Genomic DNA, 26,701 nt, shown 5'->3' on the forward strand with positions numbered 1-26,701 from the left:
CTCTCAGCTTGTTCTCATAGGAGAGATGTTTCATCCCTCTAATCATCAGATCTGATATAGCAGGGGTTCTGCACCTCTCATCAAGCATTGGAAGAACCCCAGCTTCCCAACTCTATCAATCCAATTCACTTTTATCAGGAAAAGTCCAGAAGTAGAGATGACATCAGCATTTCAATAAAGCAGACAAAAAAAAATCTAAATCTTTTTTTTTGTCTAGCTTCATACAAGATCAAGAATTACCCCTGCCAGCTTTCTTTTCTCTTTGAGTAGTGTCAACTTTTCCTTCAAAAGATCATTCCATTTAACGTAATGTGTCTACCTTCCTATCCGCAATCCTGGCATTAGATCTTGAATTTCTGCTTTTCACACAGATAATTTTTTTTCTGACCTACTTACTGCCTTCTCTTTAGGCCACTTCAGGTCTTTTGGAAAGATGCAAATGAGGTATCTGCCACTGCTATCTCCACAGCCTAGTGGTGGTGACATACAACTTTAGGATAGCCCTGAAGCTAGAAGAGTTGGTCTTTGATTTCTTCTCAATAAATCTGCGTGCAGATCCTTCAGCACACAGGATGAAACAAAAGACACTGCCTTCACATTTTAAGAAAGGAATGTATTTTCAAAAGAAGACTGGTTTGCTCTGAACCATTATTCTGTGAGGCAAAGAAAGTGAGACAGAGAAACGAGAGTTGGGAGGGAGCTGCAGCAAACACCACCAGGAATGACCAAGTGTCATCTGGTTCTACTGTCTCAAACCTGTTTGTGATAAGGGGCCTCTCATGCGCTCCACAGTCTGGTATCTCGGACTGCAGAAGTCTGACATTTCTTCCTCTTTCTTTTTGAGGAACAGGACTCATTTTTTGGTTCTCACTGTCCGTTGCTCTGAAGTCAGTAACTGATACAACTGTGGTCAGTCAAGATATTGCGTATGTGTGTGTGTATGCTATGTCTGGATCCTGAGAAAGGCAGCCTGGTATTTTATTTTTATACTTTGGCTCCTGTTCCGTAGCGCCACATATAATGGCTCCACTCCTGAAGGTTGGATACTCCTCTGATATCAGTTTTCAAAGAAAAACAAAGCCATGCAAGCCAACACCACCGATAGAAAAGGAGCAGAGTTCTTCCTAAAGATTTTCTTTCCCTCTGACAAAAAAAAAAAAAAAAAAAAAGGAAAAAGAAAAAAGAGAGAGAGACAGAGGGAGGGAGAGAGATCATGGACAGATTAAGACATTATTCCAATTTCCTGTTCTCATATTCTTATGACCTACAGATTATGCAAGTCCCAGTACCTACTTGGCTTTCAGAAATTTCACCAGTTTTTTATTTCTAGAAATTTGCTGGAGTCCTGCCAGTATTCCCCAGCTGAGAACCAGATCTTCATGTGAATGAGTACTTACTGCTACCTTTTATTATGAAGAAGAGGTCAAAACAGGAATAAGTTTCTCTTTACCTGAAAGCAGAGCATGCAGTGGATCTTCAAGATCTCAGAAGCTGAAGGAGGCAGAACTAGACTGGCTAATCACAGGATTGGTGCTACAGTTCACCCTTCCTGAAGAGCTTGCCCTTCAGATATGTTCCAAAGCTGACAGTCTAACTTGTATCATATACCTCTAGCCACCTGCAGTACAAGATCATTTTGGCAGTGAAGCTTCACTGTCTAAAAAAAAAAAAAAAAGTGGTTTCCTTTTCAGCTGAGCACACAGGGTCTATATCTGTAGGCTTCATTAGTAGAAAAAAGGAAATGCTCAGTTTGAAGATGAGAAGACTCCTTTGCAGACATGGCTAGCAATAAAGATTTGACAAAGCATATGGGAGAGAAATGGAGTGGGAACAGTTAGAAGAGAGGATGTCACCTTCTATATGAATTTCTCTTGCGTTTCTTCTGCATAGAAGATAGCTGTTACTTACAAGTCAAAACAACCACCCGTTCCAGAACAAAGTAATGCAGAAAGAACTGTTCAGACCTCTTCCCCTTTCTTCATTCCTGAGCTCCTTTGTCCTGCCATTGTCTTCTAACTCCTCCAACTAGATTGCTGCAATACATTGTGAATCTTGAAAACAGTCTTCCAAAATGGAAACTACAAATTAAGGACTGAAAATATTTTGTCAATTAGGGAATCAAAACTCCTTCGTCCCCTTAAAGTAACGCATTTATAAATGTTAAAAGGAAAAGCCTTTACAGGGAGGCCTTTTGTGTAGTGTGACTTTCAAAGCCAAGCTAATGTACCATTTTTTTTTTCCCAAATATTGACTTGTTTGTGTATCAGTTACCAAGAAACTTGGAAGAAATAATGACAGTGCTCATTGTTAAAACCTTTTGACTAGCACAAAGACAAAAGAGTTAATCGCTTAATTTTCCTAGATGTATCATCTTTAATGGAAGTCTATGATTTTGAGAGTTGTCTGATAGATTACTACTGAAAGGTATAGTGGATTAGTTATTGTGAAATTATTATTAATACAAAAACTGATTATTGTGAAATCATAATATAATTGTGATATATATTTTTAACACAAAGTTAAGTTGCTCTAGGAAATGGACATGTTCATAAATTGTTTCTTATGCCACAACCACCTCTGTGGTAACTACAAGGCCAAAGTGTCTAGTTCCTGTCTGTAAAACCAGGACTAAAATTCTGTGTGACCAAAGTGCTGGGTTGTAGTGTCCAGAGGAAACTAGAGGTCTTCTGGTGTGGGAGATTTACTGTCCTTTGGAAACCACAATGTGCAAGTCTGTTGCAGCTTTGTCAAGGACTACAAAAACCTGTTTTGTTTCTTCTTTTCCTGTATCAAGACAACAGGAAAATTTGTAAGAGTAAGGCAGCTTCCCCCAGCCTTGTGCACAGATTCCACTTTTTATTTTTAAGCCTAAAGCAGGGAAATAGAGGAGAAACTGGGAGACAAGTAACCAAGCATCAGTTCATACTACAGACCTTTAGTCTGCTTTATTATCCGCTTGACTTGGATATTTGCTTCTCTGCTATGCTGGGTGAAAGATTCTCATTGTGCGTTCCAGAAAATCTCAAAACACTTTGAGATACACTACATAGCAAAGCTCCAGAATTCTCATCAGCTGTTCTTTAAGACAACTTACCCCTGCCTTGGCATGGGATAAGGGCAGTCGTCTTCAGAGTTCACCTTGTACAACTAGACAGTTGTTCCTATCCAACTCAGTGGTAACAGACTAAAGCTTGTCTCTCAGCACAGCATCTGGAGACACTACAGGCTTGACACTTTAGGACTTTCTACTGAGTCCATTAGTTATTCCAATAACACCTAATCTTTTTCCACTATTAAATTAGAAATAAAGAACTATTTATATAGCAAACGTTTTCTAGTCTTAGATTCCATCCTCTGCATCTTGTTACAGTTTGGTACAGAGTCCAGATTCCTATAATAACGGGCATAGCCTGGCAAATTAGCTGCTTTTAGCCCTGTAAATGTCACTTCTGAAAACCTCTGAAAGGGGAGAATGGAGTATCTGAAAGTTCTTGCTGTAAAGAACAATTTTCCAGACTTCAGGTCATTGCTATCCTCAGCCTTTCCACCCTTATTTTTAAAGACATGCCAACTTCAGCAGTGAATTTAGTATTCCAAGAGTAGTACTTGCGCAGAGCAGCAGCAGAATAACAATGTCCTATGTATGCATCTCAGCGCTGCTATGTTCTGGTTAGCTGTTCTAACCATTATGAATGATACCTCTTACTTTACAGGATTGCTGTGTTACAATTCAAGAAAAAGACTCTTGAAGCCCCCACTGGCTTCAAAGTCAAGTTACTTCTCACGTGAGTTAAGGAACAATTGCTGTACCATATTTTCTATTACAGATATAAACTGAATTAGGACATTTTAGGTGTTTTATTTTTAAGTATGCGTTGGAAGGGACCCATAATGATCATGAAGTCCAACTCCTGCCTTCACACAGGATCACCCAAAAGTCATATCATGTATCTGAGAGCATTATCCAGATGATTCTTGAACTCTGGCAATCTCAGTGCCATGGCCAGTTTCCTTGGGGAGGCTTTCCACTGCCTGACCACCCTCTCCATGAATAATCTTTTCCTGATATCCAGCCTATTAACAGTGTAGAGAACAGAAGGAAATATGAAAAGTCTCTTTAAATCCTGTCAGATACTCTTCTTGTCTCACCTATGGGATGCTTTTGTTTGCAGTGGAATAGTTCTAAGAGAAAAAAAAAGGAAACCTTTTTTTTTCCTCTCTGGGATCAAGAGCTCTGCAAAGACACGATGCTGGTTTTATCTGTTTGATCTGTTAAAGCAAGTTTGGTATTCACTTTGTTCATGAAAAGCATCCCAAGTCTTTTTTGAATACGCTAGAAAGCCAATGGTCAATGAGACCTATGATTCCTTCATGCTATCTGCATGGGGTTTTCTCATCCCGATGTCTCCTCCTTCTAGAGATGCAAAAGCAGATACTTCTGTCTAGATAACCCTGAGGACGTTACTCAGTTCTCTATCCCTTTTACTTGAAGGGACACAAAAGTATTAGACTGAGAATGTAATGATTGTTCAAATAAATGTTCAGATAATTTCCGCTCTTCAACTTGATCCTATGTGAATATTCCCCAAAAATTCCTGTTGTCTTTCAAGAATAATAAATACATTTCAAAAATCACCACTTGGCAATGGGAACTTAAGAGGTTTGCCTTCCTTAAAGTGATGGATGACACATTGTTCTTGCTATTGCACAGTTCAAAGTCCCATACAATCCAACCCTTCGTATCTGCTCTGTTATCTAAGCCATAATGTAGATTACATTTTGTGAAAACATTATCATAATTATGACTAGGATAGTGTCCTTACTTTCTAGGAACAATTGATGATCTAACTGTATTGTATCTTAAGGAATTCTATTGTTAAGAAAACAGTAAAAAAGAGGTCTGGAAGAGGTAAGAAGATAATAAGAAATTCTTTTGCAGTCTTCATTGATAAGATGTCTTTTTGTCCCTGCTAAGCACCAAGCTGATGCTGTTCAGAAAGTGCTGACTTTCAGAACCATTTGGGAAAATACTCCTTGATTTATTTGTTGAGATTTGTGCCCACCCAGGAATTTTTTTGTCTTGTTCTCACACCCAGGCATTATTTGAAACTTCATTTAACTCTTTTCCAACATACTACATGCATTCTTGGTCACCATGCCCAACATCACTTCAGTTTAGATGTGGTGTAGCAATGACTGAATAACAGAGGCATACAAGCTCAGCCACTGAGCAACCAGTGTCATTGCTTTCTCTCTTCAGTAGAAACTCCTCTATGCGAAAGCAGCTGGAAACCCTACTGAATGGTACGTTGGGTCAAATCCATCATGGCTCATCCATTGGGACTGCATTAAAGTCTTTCCTTAGAATAAGAGAGAACTTTCACAATTGCTTTTGGATTCCATACAAGGTGATCATTGTGGCCTAGATACCACGTATTTAAAAATATCAACACAAGCTTCCTCTCAAGGGGTCAGATGACTTTCTGATGTGCTTTTCTAAGTGGGCTTGTAAAGCATCATCTTCACCCACAGTGCTTAGTACTGGTGGACTGTATACACCTCTTTAGAATTCATATAACCTTCTAGACAGTATGTTGAAGAACAAAGGATGGAAGAGACCTCATGAATCACCAAGACAGATTCTGTTACTACACATACAAGTCTCAGGTCCATGAACTTAAAGAAAAATAGCATGCTTGCTAAAAAATACAATGCTTTGGGCCCCTGTATAAAGAAAAGCCTGGTTTAAAACAAAACAAAACAAAACAAAAAACCTGATTACATATGAAATCTCCAAATAACCTGAAACATAACTACTGCTACTTATATAACTATTAGTAATAGCTAGTCCCAATGACCAATCAAAAAGGTAACATGCACAAGTCTAATCATAACACTGATGTAATTCCTACTCTCCTCCCTTTAAAGGATTCATTTCTCAATTGAAATCCCCCTCGACGCTGGAAGTCAAATATTATAGCTCTGGAACATGATGTAACCCTCAATTCTACTCAGCTTATCAAAAATCCCTGTTCTGTTTCCTCTCTTCTCACATTTCCTTGGCCTCATTATGCCTTTAAAATGGGAGCTTGGTACTAAAATCCGACTTGGCTTAATTTGGCTATGACAGCTTGACAGCTGGAGCAAGAGAAGCAGAAGGATTCTTCCAAGCATAAGATGATTCTGACTGTCCCATTAATTTGATCAGCCAGGCTCTCCCTATATAAAAATCCTATCAGGAACGCAACTGAGGTATTCCAAAACATATAGATGAGTTGTCCATGGAAGGAGAGAGAAGGAAAAGAGAAAAAGGGGAAGAGGAATGACAGAAAAAACTCCTTCGTATACAGAAAATATCTTTTATCATTCTTCATTAGCTGGCCAGGATTAGTCTTTTACATAATTCTTTTAGGCTAGATTTGTTCCCATATTTGGAGCCTGATACATTTCCTCAGCTTTCTAATAATGAAGATTTTATAAGTAGGCTACCAAAGAGAAAGTACCAGTAGTCCATTGCCACACTTTTCTATTACAGGCTTGTCAGCCTGCCAATGCAGAGAACTTCCAGAACTCCTGCTTGCTCTCTTCCCACAGAACACAAAGCAGCATATCCCTTCAGAAGCTCTATTCAACCTCCCTTTCTTTGCTACCAGCCCACATCTTTGAGACAATGGATAAGAGAAGACCTCCCTCCATTCATTTGCTCAGCCTGCTGAAGCATCAGATCTGTCTGATCTTTCAGAAGCATTATCCTTTGTTCTGGTCAGGTTGCATAAAAAGCTGCGCTTGTGTCAGTCTCCGGAGCAGATTTTTTTTTCATGACCAGTATGATTACATCTGACACAACACATTGTGTCCACCTAAAAATGTTGTGGTTTGTTTTTGTCTAGATACAGTAAGTTCTACAGAAATACCATTCAGCCTTATACACTAAGGAAGGGAAACTATGCAACATTGTCACTCCGTATACACAAATCAAATAAGCCAAAATATTCATATCCTTAAAAATGACATAGAAGACAATTATGTATCCCATGACGTCCCACTACTTCTCAGCAGTTTGATGTTTCCCATGCTGATAAGCAACAGCTGCCTTTACGGGTTCCGACACCTTAATTCTTCCTACACTGACTTTCTAGGCTGGCTACAGCAACTCCCACTACTGTCATGACATACCTTTGCCTCACATTCACACCTAAACTGCTTGCAAGCCATCTGCAACTGAAGAGACACAGGTTTGCCACTGTCAAGTTATATGAATAAATAGAGCAATACATCTGGTAGGCAGTTCAGATTCGCAGATTGACAGAGAATAATAAATCACCACATCTATTCATACAGTCATGAGCTCTCAAAAGGTTACAAAGCACGGCTTTTATTTTCCCTTCCCCCTCTTTTACCATTATGTACACTACATATGAAATCATCACCACACATTTTTATTTTTTTTTTTTTTTTTTCCTCTAGGGCATAAAATCAGAAGGTTTTGCCTGTAGATTTTTCAGGATGTCAGTCTGTCAGGTTGCAGGCTCAACTTTTGCCTAGAACTTCCAAATCTCGTTTTTATGCATAGGTGCAACTACGGATGCTATATGGTGTCTGATACACGAGGTGAAAGGTTGAATCTCTGTTTCTGTTTCTGTCTTAGCTAGGACTTAAGCAGGGGAAAAAAAAAGTTATGGTTTGCAATTAAAAAAGGGGGAGAGGGAGTGGGAGGGCTGAAGCAGTCCTCCTGCCTTTAAATAAATCTCATCTAATCTTTTCTCACAACTATAATATCACTCCAAGTACTTCACTCCCTTCCTCCCCAGTTTCAGCTTCACACACAAAGCAAAGAGAATTACTGATACAAGCCTTCTTTACAAATCTGACAAAATACCTAAACAGGTCTGATTAACAATGCTGCGTTTGCAATCGGTATCAATACTGTTCATCATTATCATTGCAACTGCCATTTTTAGTAAGCACAATAACCCGAAATCCAACAGCACTATATGATTTGTTTCATAAAGGCTTTGACTTTCCTTTTATTATCCCAATCTTGCTTTAGCACATATTTTATATTAGAATGCGTTCCAGGAAGCATATGGCAATAGAACTAGGTCAACCATTAACCAAATAACAGGAAGCTACTCTGCAGAGCACACCCTTCAAAGCTTGCTTAATGAGCTAGCTCTTCAGAATGTGTCCTTCAATAAGGTTGCAACTAACAGTTTCATAGGATTTTCTTTAAAGTTACAAGGTCATCCAAGTTAGGCAGTTCCTGGACATGGCGTATTCAGAGCGGCCATCTCTAAGTATAAAGGCAGCTATCTAGGTCAGATGTTCAGAGATGAAGAACAGTCCATAATTACTGGACATCAGTTCCAGTGCTTTCTTCATCTTATGAAGATGCACTTATGAAGATTCATCTTATGAGTGAGCAGAACCCATCTCATCATTAATCCATTCCCATAGTGTCAAGTAAGAATGCAGAAATTTGCCTTTGTAGGGTTTATGGGATAGAATATCATCATAAGATAAAGAATGGCAACATCTCTCCACCTCTTCCATGTTTTCTTAACTGAGGAGAGCAAATTATTTTCCATATGAGAGTCAAATCCAAAGACATATCAGTTTTGCAAAAAAGGACTATTACTAAGGCTTCCAACTCAATGTCTAACTAAGTTCTTCATGTTCTGTTTTTTCCTTGTTCTTGTTGAGATACACATAGTATTTAACATCATCTGTCAAATCAAGGAGAAAAAAATTACCATAACTGTATCTTCATTTGTTTCATCCATCTCAGTCTTACCATTTTTTTTCTAAAGGCCAATTTCTACGTCTTTGAAGAATCAAAGAGGTATAGGTCTGAGATATAAGTTGCTAGACCTCTGAAAAACATGAGGTATCAACAATGGGCTAACCTCAGTATGGAGGTTAGATGAAGTTCTGATTCATATTCTTCTATTAATAAAGCAGAAGAGATGGTCTAATCAAATTATTTCTAAACAAATAAAACACAGAAATTCCCAGCACTCTACTTGAAAAGATTTTAGCTTAGAACAGTCAGTGATACTCATTGAACAACTCTTGCTATAAGTCCACACCTGCGTACCACAAAGCACTATCAACTCTTTAAACTCAAAGTCAGTTACCATCAAGCTGTATGACTGCAGTCAAATGTTGACATGAACCTCTGAGGGAATTAATATCAGTCTTCTGATATTCTCAGAAATAATAAATATATATGGTTGACTTACGTCTTTCTCCATAGTCTTTGAAGTTTGGAAAAAAAAAAAAAAAAACACACCAGATTTTGAAGGCATTTAGTCAAAGCCCCAAAAAAACACCCCATCTCTACCCCGTTTTCATTGGCTGTTGTAGGCATGTTTCTCCACCACTTCTAACAGGAAGATGTGTTGCGTACATCTGTAAATCTAGTTTCTCCAGAAGCTTTTGTCCATCCTTGTGACACACACACACACACACACACACACACAAAACCAAAAAACAAAAAGCAAAAAACCTAAACAAAACTACAGAAACAAAAGAAAACCACAGCCAAGTCCAACAAATGTTCTCCTACCAGTGTCTCCAAAATTGATAACTTCTCTTTCACATGATATTTATGAGAGAGGAACTCAAATCCATCTTTCTGGTGCTAGAGCTTGCTAGAATCAGACAGTAATTCCATTTCCTAGTTATTAGACACAGGAAATGATGAGGCATCCATGATGACAGAGAAAACAGTCAGTGTGTGTGATCATATGTCCCTGCAGATTGCTTTGTATCTTCGGCGACAGCTCCTTGCTGAAACAGGCTAACTCAGTGGAAGACTGCCAAGCATGCTGTGGTGAGATTATCATCTTAGTAGTTATTTATAATAAACTATCTTCAGCAAGTAGCACCTTTTGGGGTATGAAAAGTCAAGGACACTGTATTTTATTTACACAATAGAGATGTTCTAGTTGTAGTGAGAAAAGGTGTAGACAAAATTTAGCAGAATTGTTCTTTTGTCTGTGCAAAAACACTTCTAATGAACGTTCTCCAGCATGCTCTAGAAATTGTTCAACATCACTGGAGAAGCCAAGTAATTTCCAGCTTCCATAAAATGAAACCTGTAAGAGAATTTACACATACAGAGTAACTATGTCTTTGAAGAATTTTATTACTTTAACTGCATCCTTAATATTTCTGATGCTTAAACAGCTACTACAACATGCAGTTATCTATGCAATCAAGAAAAAGTTCTGCCTAAGAAATGACGTTCAACTTTCACGTAATTCTTCAGATGCATTTCCTTGCAAGAACACTATGGAGAAGCACTAGACCTCCATAGCTTCAATCAAAAAATCTGCTGAATGGGGCCAATGGAGCAAGGAATACCACTCAAGGGTGAAGTTACTGTATAACAGAACAGTCTTCACACACAGGACTTGTTTTATATCCATCCCCTCCTCCCATCACCAATTTGCAACTGGGAAAACATACCTGTGGGCTGACTACTCCCAGACTCCCACTCCAGTTCTTAAGAACATATGAAGAAAGTCATACCTTTGCAGGGCTACCACAGAACAGCATCTAAGACAAGGATTCATTCAAGGGGCACTGTAATATTATTCCTTGAAAATCCTGCCAAATAGGCAATAGAAGTCATGAGAGCTCTGATTACGAAGCATAGCTCTCCCATGCCTATTAGAAAACAAGCTCTGGTCTTCTAGAGCTTGCCAGGTTACAGGAAGATGTCTCCAAACATTTGGGTGGGGGGACCCAAAAATGACAACAACAACCACCACCAAAAATAAACAAGAAAAAAACCCACCAGTCTATGACCGAGCTGACCAAAGAAAAATCATTAGATTTTTAAGATTCAAAAGTCCATAAAATGACTGGCAAACATATTTACAAATTCTTTTCCTGGACAGTAATTTAACTTTTTGGCACTTAAAAATGGTGTCACAGGAATTTGTCACTAGTTTTAACCAAACGGGGAAAAAGAAATTCTAATAAGATATTCCTGCTAGAAAAGAGAGCAGAAACAATTATAATAGATTTCTATCATTTCCCGGTAATTGCAGTTTCAAAGACCATGCTTTGTCACTTGCAGTATTCCATACCTCTGTGTGTTTCTCAGCTGCAGTACCATGTTCTTAAATGGTTACAGTTTTTGAACAAACTGTCTCTGCATTAGAGCCAAAAGGATCTACAATGAAACTTCATCTGAAGCTTGGGACTTTCACATGACTGAACTCTTCCTCCAGATCTGCTTAGCCCTTTAGCTGCCCCCCAGCCCCTTTTAAAATCCATCAGACATGCTTTCGGAGAGCATTTCACTTGTCTAAAACAAACAAACAAACAACAAACAGCTTCAAAAAGAGAATGAAATGAAACCCTGCTGGGCTGGAGTTTTCAAATGGCAAAGTAGAAGATAATCATTTAGTACCAAGTATGAAAACAGCATAAAGGGACAAGATGCACAGGGAAAAAAATCTATTTAGGCTTCCTGCACTGGCATGAAATGGCTGCTTTCCCTCTTACTGCCAGCTCCCATGCTTCATGTTGACATTACACATCCTGTGCTGTAGATCCACCCCCATGCTGATGCTTGCCCAACAGAATTATCTCCTGCGTCACAGCAGTGGTAACAGAACTGCTGGCTCTGCAGATCTGAAAGCACCATTTCAATGCTTAATACATGCAGCAACTGGACACATTACTGGATATTCTAGATTGGTTTGTGGCACTCTCAGCACTGTATTACTTGGCTGAACCTTCTGCTAACCAGATGGTTTGTTCCTCTCTTGGGACCAAACCATTAAACTTTATTTTATTAATTTCTACCAAAATGCAGGAACAGTTTATTGCACTTGTGTCTGGTTTATCTCCAGCAGGGTTGCTAAAATGAAAATGACCTAAAAATAACTGGAAGCACTGCTTCAAACCAACAGAGAACAAGACTTTTTGGAGTAAATATTTAAATGATCTGCCAGATAAAGTACCATAGTAGCATGAACCACATAGAAAGCAACTTGCATTATATATAGGCATATGCAAATGTACCCACTCCTGTCATAGTAAAAGGGTCTAGGTTACATTTTCCCTGATCCAAAGCACTTCTGTCTTGAACAAGTAATTACCATATTAGTATTTATTAAAACGATTCCCTTAATGGCAAAAATATGTGGAAGGTCATGGCTTCCAAAAACACTGGAGTTAGTGATGGGGATCCAAAATGCTTGAGGATCATCTAGAGGCAGCACAGCAACCCAACTGTTCTCAGTAAAGCACCCCGAACTTCATAAGTAATCATTCTTCAGGGACATGCCAGCGTTAGCTGAAGTCAAACTTAAGTTTTTATGGCAAATTTTCTCCTTGTCAATATATTAAAGCGAGAATGAAAGAAAAGGAGCACATAAATGAAAGTTAAATAATTACCTACTGAATTAGCTCCCATTAGTGCTTGCAAATCAGCTACAACCATACCATCACAAACAACAATAAATGAACATCTTGTCTATGTAGGTGGTAGTTGTTGAAAGCTGAGGGCATCTTCTGTGCAAGATGCGATTTCCAAATGCTTTCCTCAGAACTCCTAAAGAATTAGTCTATGTGGCTGAAGATTCAATCTTCAGATGTTTATTCATAGAAGTAACCGCAGTGAAATTCAAAATCAGATCACAGGCACTATTCAAATGAATAGGCTATTACAGGAAAAGGGCTTTAGCCCCCATCTTCTATTATCTGCCAAATTTACTGCAGTAACAAGAGAATGCAATGGTAGATGAAGTCTGACCTATTAATAAAGCTTTTGTTAACATTCCGAGTAATGATAGTGAGGCTTTATTAAATAAATAAATAAAATGCACATGCTTGCACACAAAACAAAATTCCAGGAATGTAAGAAGAATCTTGTAGAAGCTGCAGTTTTACTGCCTTCCAAAGAAAATAGGAAGCCAATTCACATAAAATCTAACCATAATAAATCATTACAAATGGTTCTCCAGGGCTACCACTACAGTGCAGTTCTTCCAAAGCGAGGCTGGAGTCATTGCTCAGATTGCTACGAGCAAAAGGCAGTCTTCTCAACCCAAAGCTCCAGTCTCTATAGGGCTAGGATCTCAAATACATTTAAATAGGGCAGCACTATTACTATCAAACTTCCTACATTTCACTAACTTCTGATGTGGAAGGAGATGACAAACCATCTTCTTTCATACCACTCGGGCAATTAAACAGTATTTCAGTCATTCAATACTGAAATTCTTATTTAGACATGAATAACTCTCCAATCTGGATGTCAACAGATCAGCAAGCACTGCCTTCAGCTCATAAGCAGGCTGCCCATTTCACCTGTAAAGAGGATTAGATGTCTTCAGTATATCAAGGAAACAAGTGTAAGAATAGACTATGCAGCATTTTAGCTCCATCTATCTTTAAAATTTCCCCAAAGAGCAGGATTTCTTTAATATCCCATTTAAGTTACTACCTCATCATCATATGACTGCTCTCCACTGCCATGACATACAAAACTTCAGTGTATGGTAACAGGCCCCCCAGAAAGTCATTCCACAACCTGAAACATCATCTACCCTTCAAACACACTAAAAATAGATTGCTCATCCCCTTGAGGTCTCAGCAGCCCATCTGATATTACAGTACAGTATTAACAAACCTCTGTAGACATAAATTCTTCAAATAAATATCTTCAGAGATAAGGCCATGACACCAGTAAGCAAATTATGTTCCTGTGTACCGCTGAAGTGACATGAGTGAACCTGTGGAAGCACTGAAGAACCACGGAGGGCAACAAGCAGTTCATGCTCGTTTTGCAAGAGAACACCACATGCAACCTTTGGTCAACCTGCCTGTCAGCCTGCCAAGCAACTTCTGACTCAAGGCTTTTGATCTCAAAGACATTTTCTGAGTGTGACTTCAGCATTTTTTATATGTGGCTCTTCACGAGCATAACACGCAGAAGTTCTTGTATTCTGTCCTCCTCCACCACAGAAAGAGAGCAGTGTATTCGCAGAGTGGATGTGGAACGGAAAATTCATTGTAGTATGTTATCACCTTTGTAATCTGATCATTTAAATGTAATTCAGTTTACTCATTTGTTCACACAGCTGGGAGACCCAAATACATTGACTCACTTTTTCAGCAGCTCCTGTGAGTAACACAGTTATGCCCTTGGAGCCAAGGATTTCATACAGTCTTACATGGGCGTGGATAACCTGGCAGGAGAAGCCTGCATGCTCTTGGGAAACAATTGCTTCTCCTCAACCTAACAGTGGAAATCCACCATTAGCCAGCACCACCAAAGTTACAAATATGAATCCTGCAATCCTAAAGCAGAGAGCCATCATATATGATGATTCACACAATGGCCTTCAGTCGTATTTACTCCTGAAGGCCTAATAAGTTCCTCCTCTCCCCAGGTCTTGGTGCTCTTGTGAACAGGGCAGTTTTACACCGTATGCTTGATCACAGACAAGAGAACTTGACCTCTATACGACCTGACATAGTTGAAAGCTGATATACTTTCTCCCCACTGCCCTCCCCCACTGAAGATAAAAGGTCATTTAGACCAAAAAGAACCAGTCCGGACAGACTTCAAGTTACATGAATTCAACTTTAAGGATGCAGTCCTGGCCAGGAACCCAAACCCCTTCTTGTAAGGCTGTAAGCTATGGCCATATGAGAGGGCAGAGACAATTCAGCAGTCAGGAAGCTCATTAACAGGGCTGAGAGCTGTCTGGCGGCTCTCAGTTTTCCATCAGCCATTTGTTAGCATTTTTACACTTGTCAAGTTATTTAGCTGGGCATGATAGAAGCACAGTTTCAGGACCTACCAGTGCTGCAAAGTCCTGTATCCTGCAGCCAAAGCTACCCAGATGCATACAAGAAAGGAAAAAACTGAAATGTATGATCAGAGCTTCCAATCAAAACAAAAAGATTAATCATTTCCAATTTGTTCATGTTGACATTTATTTATGTTTCTGATAACGCTGTTTGTCACACAACACAGAAGAAACTTTGATGACTTCTTATGTTCATTTCCTTCTCAGACTTTAGTGCATTAGCAACTTAACTAAGTAGATACTATATAATAATATATATATTATATATGTAATTATATATATAATTAATCCCTTCTTCCATACTCACCATAATCAGCAACATACCTAAGAAAAAATGATCAGTCAGAATAAGAGCAGTGACACAATAGCAAAATGGAAGGTATCTCCAGTTGCCTTCTCCATGTGTTTGCAGATCTGCTCCAGTCTCACACCAGAACCACTCCCAATAGGAGCCTTTTCTTATCTACATTTGGTTTTGTTTCAGCATATCACCAGAATCCATTACCAAGGTCTTAATTTCAAATATCCCTGTTAAGTCCAAGAGGGGAGGAAAGGGGGAGAAAGGAAAGGGGGAGGAAAGGAAAGGGGGAGGAAAGGGGAGAAAGGGGAGGAAAGGGGGAGGAAAGGGGGAGGAAAGGGGGAGGAAAGGGGGAGGAAAGGGGGAGGAAAGGGGGAGGAAAGGGGGAGGAAAGGGGGAGGAAAGGAGTTGTTGGGTAACTACCAGAGATACAAGCAAGTTGTACGATATCTACAATGATACCTCCACCAATCCTGCTCCCAACCTGAGCTAGGAATTATGGACTTATCTGAGCTGTCACTTTAATATCAACAAAAGGGAAACAGAGAGCAAAAAAAAAACTTTTTAGTAACATAAGATATCTGAATTCTGGCTTTTGGACTACAGTGAATACTTTAGTAACGACCCCTTTTCCAGAGAGACATTGAAGCCTTCAGCAAGTCAACTGTCAAGTTTGTTAAGAAGGTAAATGCACTGCCCTGCATATCAAACTCATGCTGAACCCTAATTTTCCTGCACATGTAGTCTTTATCTACTCTGTTTATTTGTAAGGCAGGAGAAAACTCCAAATATGGGCTGCTGGAGCACAGGTTCTGAGTGTCACATTCGCCCAGTATTCTTTCTTCCTTGCCAGCAGTGAGAGATCTAGGGACAATGTGTGGGAGGTATGTGTTTGCCTGCTTCTTGTGATAAGGTAGCTATCTTATTTTGAAATATTTGCATGACAACAAACCAATCCAGTATGACCCATCTTCTTCCCAAAAGGAATATCCTGTGATGCTTTGTTTCCATAACTAATGGTACCACCCTGAAGCAGCACTGTTTGAACCTTAATAGCTGAAAGTGAGAAGGAAGAGTTTGCTCATTCGGGCAGTGCAAAGAAGCCACTATTGTCCTACAAGGCCACGGAAACAGTGACCACATGTACATCAGAAGATTCCATTTTTAGCATCTTTCAAAACAAAGTCTTCTCTTTCACATTATCACGAGCACACTGAATCCTCAGTCTTCCTATATCATTCTCTGCAATGTCTGCTTTGTTTTGTCTTGAAAAATCATTCTCCTGCCTCTCTACCCCACGCAATTTCTCTATTAGCAGCAAGTTTCCACTACACATAATTATGGCATGCCTTAGCCTACTTTTCTGTTTGCTGAATAGCTATGCCTATTTTCTACTTGTGCTGATGCTACCACTTACTTTTCCTGACACTCTAATCCTTGTATCCTTTGAAGGCCTAACTTCCTCTACCACAGCAGCAGCTGGGGTTCTCAGGCCCCTTTCCAGAGCTTTTTAATAGCAACAATGCCAGTGCTGAACATCCTACTTCTTAATCTTCAGGTCAGCATTGAAGCTGTACCTGTAGAAAAAAGTGCCACAAAAACATCATCCAATGCTGCTGACCACCCATTATGAAACTGAACAGCAAGTTGTTAATTACATTTTCTTGGCATTGGAAGAAGGCAAAACACAGGCATAAAGCATAGGCATCTTAGGGAGAGAAGAAGCTAGCTGTAAAATAACTCCTCAATTTTCTGCACATTCCCAATTAGACTGTTTTACCTTCCACCATGAAAAAACAAACTACTCACTTCAACTACACACTTGAATTTAACCACTGAAAACTAACAGTAGTCCAATGAATCCAGGGCTATCTCCGAATTATTTGTCCTCAACACAGTGGCCTCGCAATGATTGCTGCCCTGATAAGCTCTCAGTAAGTCCTTCCTAATCACTCATGACATTGACGCTGTGCCTACAGCTCTATGCTGACATTATTAAACATGTATTCTTAAAGAGACTGTATTTGGCTCCACTCAAGAACAATAACAGCACATCCTGAGATGTCTCATTTCCATTTTCTTTATATTACCAAGCAAACATTGTTTTTCTTGAGGGATCTTTACCATCTTCTACCCAGTAAGCTGTTTCAAGCCACAGCCAAAAAAGCACTGTAGACAGCAGCTATGGAGGTCCGTAATTGTATCAAAAAGACTAAGCCAAAAACAAAGAGATGAAGATGAAGGAGAAATAAAAGGCACAACATCACTATTCAGTCTAGGACTGATGTTCTAATAATGAGTGTGTCTCAAAAAATACTACAAGGCAAGCATAACCAATGGTGGAGGGAAGCTCCTTCAAGCAGCGATTAAGCAAGGATATTTTAAATGACAGCAGTAAGAGAGGCTGACTCAAGCTGAACAAAGCAACTGTACAACTCTATGCAACTGTTGAAAAGCAGAAAAGAACACGGGAGAAAGAGTAGATGTTGTACATAAGCCCACATATTTCAACTATAAGACAAACCAGAAATAAAGATTCCTCTTACCCCATCTCAAAACCCCTCTTTCAAACCCCTCCAAAGATGTGTTTGGACTGCAACATATGGCACATCTTCATGAAACTCAAGAGGTAAGTGGCACACTTTATATCTTTGTATTTTTCCCAAAATGGAAAAACAACAACAACAAAAAAACAACCAAAATGGAACAGAACTCAAAACAATCTCATGTGACTTTTTATTTACCCACATTTTCAACTTCCCAAACATAATTTGAAAGTAGAATACTTTCAAAACTCAGGACAATAATTAAGATTGTATTAAATCTGGTCCCCTCATTTGGAATCTTTGCTAAAGCCTTTTCACTACAGCCAACAAGATAATTATCATAAGTTGAGCTATCTCCCTTCCTCCCCTCTTTTCTTCTTTCAGCACTGGCATACAAGCCATGCTATTTTAACTTCTTTCCTGTTCTCCCAGTTCTTCTGGAACATTTTATTTTCAACAGTCAACTCATTTGGAGAAGTGCCATGCTGAAGTTCAACCGTTTACAATGTTAACTGTGTCTCTGCCAGCAGCTGAAGACTTGCACCAACACCAACTTCTCCAGCACTTCTTTCACTAAAAATTTTGAGTTCCTCTATCTGAGGAACTTACGTATCCACAGTTTATCAGATATTTAAGCCACTTTAATTCTTATTGTTCTCCCCTCTCCCCTCAAATTTACTTACTCACTCCTTGTAGAGTAAGGTGTCAGTCCTCCTCAATTCCTATTTCAGTGACTGCTGATCACATCCTATTGGTTCATATTATATTTTACTGCTACCTGAAGGATTTCCATTAAACAAACTCTTTCAGATGGACTACTGGATTAGTTACTACTCTAGAAGGAAACAACTGTTCAAAAAAACAGCAAGCATTTATATTGATGAAGTCGAGACTTTTTGCCAATTAGAAATTCATACTTGATCATATCCTTAAGGATATCATATAGTCCTGATAGCAGAAGATGACCTTTTTCAACTGAAACAAGTTCACAGAAAACATTATTTCAATTCAAAAGAGAGAAATATCCACAAATATATATGTGTATATATATATGCATACACACACATATATATTGTTTTCTACTACAATGCACAGAAAACTCAGCACAATATAGAGAAGTATAATACCTGAAAAGAGTCAAAGACAGGTCTCCATGGACACCTTTCCTGGTCTGTCAGAAGAGCATCTTTCCTCTACCAGCATGCTTCTTCCAGTCACTCATTTCAGTATCTCACTGAGTGTTTTTGGATAATTATCTTTCTATGACTTTTGTCACTATGTTTGGTTAGTGATAGCTTCATAACAGGGCAATGTTAATTAATGAATACTACATATCTTTTCACTAATTTCATGGATAGAAGTTCCTTTTCTGCAATTTCCTACTACAAAGCAATATTCTTCTGCTCAATTTAAGTAACTATCCTCAACAACATGCAGAGAAAGTGTTACAGCAGACTGGAGCAATCTCAGTTTATACTGTACCTCCACACGTTGTTCGGAATTATCAGAAAATTCACAGGAAAAATTCATTCACATTTGTTTCTGGGAGCTCCAAATTTCAAGAAGCATCTTTGACCTTTTTTTTGAAGTAACCTTCCTTAAACTGTAACTCATACTATTATAAGACTTTGATTCATCCCATTTCCTTTCTAAGACTAAAATTAAACTTGTCCATTCCTTAGGGCCCAGAGTAACATCTGCCAGATGTCCAGACATCTATGTTGAACATAGTTCTCCTTCAATACTTATCAACTATCTTTTCAATTATTCACATCTTCATAAAAGTCAACCACAGTACTCCAAAAATGGCTATAAACTTTGCTGGATTAAATTGGCCATTTTTTTTTTTTCCCCACTTGTGTTTGCAGTTGCTCTACTTTCCATTTCCACTGTCCAACTGTGTATTCATATCTTCACTGCCTGAGCATATACAAGAAGTAAACTAAAAGTGTGTTTTAACATAATAATGTTTGGAATACTTTTTGGAATGAAAATCTTAAAAGAAGAAAAAAAGAAAAGAAAAACAAAAAGAAAGAAAGAAACATGATATTTTAAGTTTCTCCTGAATGTAGTTCATTATCAACCTAATAAAAATGTAAAAGGAAATTGATTCGTTGTTTAAATATTTTTAAAGCAGTAGTCCATAGGTTATGTCTAATGGGGTTAAGAAAAGCAATTAAGAAAAGCAAGTCTACATACTTAAGAACAACCTAAGAATGCAGTTTCTGTTAGAGCCTGCACCATAGACAAGCTCTTGGTGCTCGTTTCTCATAAATCAAAAGCAACTGAACACCACTAACTGAATGAAGAAAATTTGTGCCTTATGACATGACACATGCTAGTCATCACTAGTTCATGAATTAAAATTATTTTTCTAGAACAAATTCTTACTTATATATTTATTTGATCTCAAAAAATAGAAGTCACTCAGCTGGTCTTCCAAAAGCAAGGTGGATTTCTCTCTGGGAATACTGCAGCAAGGACCATCATTAAAAAGGTATTATACTCTAACAACAATTCAGACTCATTATAAAGAAAACTCCCACATGAGTAATGCCTCTCTCCAACATAAACTGTTGCAGTGACATTTTGCTTCCTGTAGGGTGCCTGCCACTGCAGGAGAGAGCCGAGATGCCTTCCCATGAAGATGCTCAATTTAACTTACTTGAACTTGCTCTTTTATTGCCACATTCAAGAACAACGTGTCTGCAGGCAAGAGAGGACCTCTCAAGTTAGACGGAATTCGTTTTGAACTATGTAACACAATAATGTGACTATATCTCTAGTAGAGGAGATGGATACTTAGGATCTGACCAGACCACCAGAGGTCAGTGAGGATTTTCTCATTCTCTTCAGTGGCTGCTGAATTAGACCTGTGCAGAAACTGTAAAATGCATCAATGGACATTACCTCAAGGAGAAAAAGAAAATTAAATAGTTGACCCAACCCCTTACTTTGTTGAAGCATACTTGAAATATGTTCCACAGCCCACTTCTGAAAGTGTTTCAGAAAGATGTCTCAGTACTTTGGGTGATCTATCAGCTACCAGAAGTAACACAATCACAGCTGATGATGCAGTGTACTTTCCAGATGTATTAAGTTATGTACTGAGGCATTTATTCCACAGAAAAAAAAAATATATAGATAGATAGATAGATAAATAGATAGATAGATAGATAGATTTTAACCTTGTGGGAGGTGCATCCCAACTACAATTCTAGCCGTAACAATTATCAAATCTTTCTATTCTTGGTGCCCATGTTGGGGTGTGTTTTGATTCAGATTCACCACTTTCCTGTTCTGTCACTTGTACCTCCTATATCTTATACATTCTTTCTTAAATGCATCAGGACAGTCCATATATGAATGTTACCATTCTATGGAGCTCTGCCTTCAAACTGGGCACACTTCATCCTGGTATCCCCCTCATGCATTTCAGCATTGTAGTTTGAATTTTATGTACAGCTGCATCTACTATGCAACTGCTGTGCAAATCGAGGCTGGTAGAAAAAGAGCGAGGTATGATCTGAGACTATCCAAAATGATTTCAGTTAAATAGATGGCTTAAGAAAATCAGACAAATTCCTTTTCAATTGCTATCTCTCTTTAAAGATCTTAGGTTTCCATAATTACATTAAAACCATAACAAAAATGCTGCCATAACTTTTCGGAAAAAAAAAGAAAAAAAAATTAAGACACCAAAAAAGACAGCTGTGAAAACTGTTTCATATTTTCCAAGATAAATTATGTATTTTATGATGCTCTGAGGAACCTACTAAAGGCTTGCCAATATCATTTTAATGCAACCTAGTGAGCGGGGAGAAATATTCCATCTTAACTTAAAATACATCCAAAAGAAGGAATTCTCTTGAAAATCAGAAGTTAAAAATCCCATAAATCAGGCATCAACAGCATCACCTAGAAAAAAAAATGACATTTCATGACATTCTCTGGAAGAACCTGAGCAGCCTCAAGCTGCGTGCACTTACCTCCAAATGCCTTCAGAAATCTATAAATATATGCACATATACACGATTTCTTTGGTCAACCGATCAACCTCCTAAATTCTGTGGTCTTTAACCAAAGAAAAAATGTCTAGAAAGGTGACCTCCACATGAAAGCGTAAGAGCAAAAAAGCCTAAGGATGTGTTTCTCTGTGTGAAGGAGAATCTGAACAATTTCCTCCAATCCTCATTTCCTGATAGCATGAAGTCAGAGAGAAGACCCATCACAATGTTGTACATTGAAAAAACTGAAGAAACCCTAGGGGAAAAAATCATGATTAAGCCAGCTTCTGCCAGCAAAGCTTCAAAACATGGAGAGGCATCCACGATGTTAGGAGCAGTTCCCATCTCAGCTTTGTCTACTCTCTCTCTCCTCCATTTTCTGGTGGAGCTAGAGAACATGACATGGCTTACCTGACTCAGATCACAGCTCTCTGCCAAACTAGTCACTTCCTCTTAGACATGCAAGCAGCTTCATGAGACAAACAGACCCCCACAGACACACACACAAAAGCAGCTGCAGAAAGCTCTCAAACTTGAAGGTCTTTCTCCTTCCAAACACCAGAAAAACGAATGAAACTTTTCCCGTTTCTCCCCAAAAAGAGGGATGTGAGGGGGGAGGAATCCTATCAGATCACAACCACATGAAGCTCCAGGAGGATCTCTCTGTGTGGAGAATAGAAACCACAAAGCCAGGAGGACGGGGTGGGGGGGTGAGGGGGGAAGAAGAAGGTTACTCCAGAAGACATAAAGAGCCCTATGGACTGTGTGTGTGCATGTGAGCGAGAGCGAGGAGAAGCTTTGTGTTGTGGAGCCTGGACTGGAACCAAAGCAGACAGCTTGCAAATGGAGGACAGGGAGATAAAGAAAGGGAAAGAGGGGGAGAGATAGGGAGAAAGCTGCTCCGGGTGGTGGAGAAAGGGGCAGGGGAGAAAGCTCCTTCTCCCTTGCCTGGTTTAAAGGTAGGGACGTCGGAGAAGTGAGCGAGAAGAAGTGGGCTCCTTCCCATTCCTTTCTTCCCTTCTCGCTCTCTTTCTCTCAAAGGAGAGCAGAAGCGTGTGTAATGGCTCCTGCTCTCCAGCCGAACGCTGTCCTCCTGCGAGCAGCCTCCTGCGGGCACAGCAGCCCCCCAGCCCCGCGCCGCCGGGGACCCCCGCATCCCAACTCCAAGAGCGCGGCGGCGGGGGCAGCACCGCCGGTGAGGGACCAACGGCGAGACGGGGGCAGCGAGGGGACGGGGAGAGGGAGAGGGGGAGAGAGGGAAAGAAAGAAAGGAAGAAAGAGGTCACCCGATTGCCTGGGTCGTGCCAGCACGGAGCTTTTCTCTCCTCCGTGTCTCTCCCGTCTCTGATCCAAGTCCACACGCACAGCACCATCCAGACCTCGCACACACACACATATCCACACGGGCACCCCCCGCCCCGAAAGCTCGGTTGATATCTCACTTATCTCCCCATACCCCCCCTTTAATGCAACAACAAAAAATTAATTAACCGCCTTCCTCCTCCTCCCACCACCACCACCACCACCACCACCACCACCAGCACCTCCTCCTCTTCTCCTCCTCCATGCAAGAGACTTCTCTCAAACAAAACACTCCGCTCTCTCGCTCCCTCTCTTCTTTTTTTTCCTTCCTTTCTTTCCTCCTCCTTCCTCTGTTGGCCGAATGAATGGGTTTCAGAGGAAGGTGGTGGGGAGAAAGAAAGAGAGAGAAGACCAAACAAAAAGAGGTATAGAGATACACACATGAGAGATGATCTCTCCAGTGCCAAACCGGAGATGGGTTTTAATTGCGAGAACTTACAGGAGCGTCCCGGCACTGCTGCTCTTGCTGCTGTCTCCTCTTCTCTTCCTCTCTGCCTAGCTCTTCTTCTTGTTATTGTTGTGGAAGTTGTTTTGTGAGTCTCATGTGCTCCTTGCCAGGTCTCAGCAATGGAGGATCGCCATCTTTCCCTGCTTTCCCCCCCTCTCTCCCTCTCTCTCTCTCCTTCACTGGTTTGCTGCAGCTGCAGATGACCTGAGATATCCGTCTCTCTCTCTCTCTCTCACTCACCCTCTGTGTCTCTCTCTGAATAATGAGCAACCAGAGGGAGAGAGAGAAAGAAGACAATCTCCTCTCCTACCACACAAAACGCAAGAGCACCAGGGGGTGCAAGAATCCTTTCTAACAACAACAACAACGTGTAGGGGAAGAGGAGGAAAAGGAGAAAGAAACGAGAAGAAAAGAGAGGAGGAAAAGGCAAGAAGAAAGAGAAGGAGGGAGGTGGAAGAGGAGGGGGGAGAGCGAGCAAACGAGAGATCCAGGAGGCAGACAGATGGAGGAGAAGATGGTAGTGATAGAGGAGGCGGTGTTGAAGATGAAGGAGATTAAGAGGAGGAAGGTGGTAACAAAAAGTTAAGGTTTGGGACACTGAATCACTCACGGGCCAGGGAGGAGGAGAAGGAGGGGGAAAGATCTGAAGAGCTTCCCCTTCCAAGCTGTTGCCTTCACAAAGCTTCCTGCCCAGGAGCGCTCAGCAGCTCCTGCGATGCTGGGGGAGCCGCTGGGATGGAGCGCTCTGCTGGGTCATAGCTTTCTTCCAGCCATGGCAAAAACCGGTTTCTGCATGCAGATCTGCCCCTGAGGTGATCCCTCAGACACATCCATCTAGAGACTAATCTTCCCTGAGCAGGGTAAAGAACATAAATGGAGCTGGAGGTTGCAAAGTATAAAACCAGATCTACCACGTGGTTGGTTTTTAATCCCCCTTCCAGCTCGCATTTGATGTGGAGAAAGGAGACTCGAATTGTCCATTTCTGGCACGTATTTTGAAGTCTACTCCCGGAAATAAAGACAGTCATCTCCAGGTTTTTTATTTCTCACAAGCATTTAGGAGAAAAGAGAGCTTGTACTACCGAGCACCAAAATCACTTCCTACATTGGTGAGACGTGCAAAATAAAATAAATAATCCCACTTAAAATAAGTTTTGTGCCTTCCAACACCTAGTTGTCTGCTCTTTTGTGACAGATTATTTAAAGCAGAGGAAAGAAACGATCAAGGCTCACAAAGGAAGGTATCTTGGTGATGAAGGCAAGCCAGCAAAGACAAAGCTGCTGTAGTCTGCATTTATATTTAGCCTCGTTCTATTAAGCATTGTGCTTAGCTCCTTCTTTTGCGCGACCCCCCTCCCCCCCCCCCAGCCCTCCAAGCTCCACCACACCAGGTCAGATTCTTTCTAGGGTTATGCCTAGCATAGAGGGGGGTGGAGGGATGGGGGAATTAGGAGTTATGTGCAGACTCAGAAAATCAATGCACGGGAGTGAGGCAAAATCAATTTGAGCGCAAGGGCATGGCTGGTATTGGAACATCACTGGGATTTCTCGAGCCCTCAAGCACTGCAATTTGCATGGGTGGAAGAGAGACTAGAACCACAGAGCTCCGGTTCAGATGGAGGGGGAGATCCCTCCCCTGCTCCGAGGAAGTTTTATGAGAGTGGTGAAGCCGAGATGATCTTCTTAAAGGAGTCCAGATTTTACTGGCTCTGGGAGAGGTCAGGCATGTTAGAACTTCATTGTCTGAACTCTCCCAGCTCAGCTGAAGACCAAATACAGAAAAGCTAACGATAGCAATAAAATAAAATAACAAAAATCGGTCGCCCAGGTACTAGTCAAACATTAAACTCATGCTCTCTCCGTTCTTTCCATCCACAAGACTGCCGTGAGTACAAAGCACACAAGCAGGATCTCTCCCATTAAACCTTCTCTTTCTTTGAGCCGTGCAAGTTAATCACTAAACACGAGAAAGATCTTCTCCCTCCTCCTCTCCTCTTTCCGCTCCCCCCCGCTCCCCCTCGCCCCAAACAAGTGCTGTGAGAAATGGGAGGAAGGATAATATCTGGGCAGAAGGAGCACTATTGGATTTAGAGAATCCTTCTTAAGGAAAAGGGGAAAAAAACATCAGAACTGGAGATTCCTAGTAAGACTACTGGTTTCATGCAGACAAATGAAGCGGACACCTCCTAAGAAGCTGATAAAAGAACATTAAGGAAAAGGGAGGGACTGTCTTTACTGCTGCCAGAATGTGCATGTGTTCTGCCTGCAATTTTCTATAAATCATCGTCTTCGCAGGAAGAAAGCGCCTGGGCTTTGCAATCTTTGACGTACCATCAACGCCGAGGCAGATAATTTACCTTTGTCTCCCAGCATTACGTTTTAAATTAAAAAAAAAGAAAAAGAAAAAAAAAGAAAAAAAAAGAAAAAAAAAGAAAAGAAAAAAAAGAAAGAAAGAAAGAAAGAAAAAGAAAAGAAAAAAAAAAAAAAAAAAAGAAAGAAAAGAAAAAAAAGGAAATAGAACAACCCCACAACCACAAACCCCCAAACACCTGACTCCTGAGCAGCCACCCTCCAGGGAAACAACAATCTTATTCCAAAATGAGGATTCTTTGGGAACAGTGGGTATCAAACCTTGGGAGAAAAATAAATAAATAAATAAATAAAAGATTAGAAAAAAAGAAAAAAAGAAATGTAGAATAGGAGAGGGTAAAAATGAAATGAGATAAAACAAAGAATAAAAAATAAGATAAATAAATAATAAACGATTAAATAAATGTATCTTCGCGGAGGTAGCTTGGAAACGATACCCGGAGCTCTCCCCCCGTCCTTTGGAGGCGGCCGGTCCCCCGCTGCGCCGGTCCCGCGGGGAGCTCCGTGCCCGGCGGGCAGCACGGGTGCCGGGGCGCCCACCCGGGGCCACCCACGCGGGAGAGAGCTGGGGAGGAGGCCACGGCGGCCCGAGGAACCCCGGCGCCGGAGGGCAGCGGCGGGGAGTAGGGGGCGGGGGGCTCCTCCCCAGGGGTCTGCTGGTCCATAACTTCCTCCCGCCGACTTTCTGCCTCCCCCCTCCCCGTTCTCCGAGCGGTGCCCGAGGTGGACACGCTTAGGCTGGGAGAGCCCACCGAATTAAAAAGGAAAGAGCGGGGAAAGCCCCCCGCGCCCACGGACTTTTGGGTTTTGCGGGCTACTGACCGCCGGGT

At 40.6% G+C, this 26,701-nt stretch overlaps 1 protein-coding gene across 9 annotated transcripts in view; it reads right to left on the reverse strand.

Moving 5' to 3' along the window:
- The window catches only part of ZNF462 (zinc finger protein 462), a 91,873-nt gene extending 67,823 nt beyond the window's left edge, over positions 1 to 24,050 (reverse strand). For 2 of the 9 annotated variants that reach the window (XM_085214351.1, XM_085214348.1), the window contains exon 1: positions 23,493 to 24,048. The gene's annotated coding sequence lies outside the window, so the exon portion shown is untranslated. Of the gene's footprint in view, positions 1 to 22,102; positions 23,146 to 23,235; positions 23,396 to 23,492 lie in introns of those variants that run through there. The other 7 variants (XM_085214352.1, XM_085214349.1, XM_085214344.1 and 4 more) reach the window with 6 other exon arrangements.
- Positions 24,051 to 26,701: the final 2,651 nt, after the last annotated feature.

The sequence above is a fragment of the Meleagris gallopavo genome, chromosome Z, assembly GCF_905368555.1.
Source record: "Meleagris gallopavo chromosome Z, MGAL_WU_HG_1.1, whole genome shotgun sequence".
Taxonomy (NCBI): domain Eukaryota; kingdom Metazoa; phylum Chordata; class Aves; order Galliformes; family Phasianidae; genus Meleagris; species Meleagris gallopavo.